We start from the raw sequence: 1,167 nt of genomic DNA on the forward strand, positions 1-1,167 counted from the left end.
GATTCAGGTCGGGTTTTTTTCAATCGAAAGTACTCGCATATTTATAGTGATCAAGATTAACATAAAAATTGGCCAGAATTCTCCTTTCAAAAGTGGATTAAAGGGAGATTCTTTTATCTTGGATCCAATAAAGTGGAAATCAATCAGGCCACAAGTTGTTTCTTAGTTATTGCCGGTTTATTCAAACACACGTGGAACAAAAGTGCAAAAGTATGACCCACAGTCTGCACCGACAGAATGCAGACCCAGCTTCTCTAACATTTATGTAACTCCATGTGACATGGAGCAAACACTGCTGCAAGGCTGTTGACCAGGTCCAGCAGGACAACTCACATCACTTCCATCTCATCCTCTTTACATTGGCTTCCCATCCCAAGTTCAGGATTCATTTTAAGGTTCTTGTTCTGACATATAGTATAGATCCTTGCGTGGTCAGGCACCCGTGTACATCTCTGACATGCTCCATTCTTATATTACCAGTAGGTCACTGGTCTTCTGACCAGGGCTTACTGGTTGTCCCTCGTGCTTGACTAAAACAAAAGGTGGCTGTGCCTTGGAAGTGGTGAATGCCCTTCCTATTGTCAAGGTTCTGTGGTGGTTTCCAAACTGTGTCTGAGCTGCAGGGACAACAGCTGCTTTTCTTTATCAGCTGACCTGATCAGAGAAGGTCAAGGTCCCATATGGTAGTCTTGTGAAAATGGTATCTAGACATTACAGAATTAGAATTACAATAATAAGTGCCAAGCTGCTTTGATTGGTGGAGAGGTGGGTGCAAGGCATTTACAATAACCAGCACACTAGATCATGCTCTCCAGTTGACTCTGCAGAGATTCTAAAATCTTTGAATAAAAGGTATTATGCACCATGCCAGTCTCCCTGATCATTTTATTGATTCTTTATCGGCACCAAAGAAAATCCCCAACAGGTCTCTGTTGAAGCTTTTTAAAGCAACTGAAGACTCACCTTTTTAAACTGGCCTTTGTTTCATGTTTGTAACTTTGTGGGTTTTTTTATGTTTATTTTATTGTTTTATTGCTTCTTTCTTTTTTCATTTCTTTGCCTCATTTGTAACAATTTTACTCTTGTGAAGCACTTTGTGACTTTGTTCTGTAAAGGTGCTACATTAAATAAACTTATTACATGGCTTGGTTGAATTCTTGATTGTGA

The sequence above is a fragment of the Sander lucioperca genome, chromosome 7 (assembly GCF_008315115.2).
Source record: "Sander lucioperca isolate FBNREF2018 chromosome 7, SLUC_FBN_1.2, whole genome shotgun sequence".
Lineage (NCBI taxonomy): Eukaryota > Metazoa > Chordata > Actinopteri > Perciformes > Percidae > Sander > Sander lucioperca.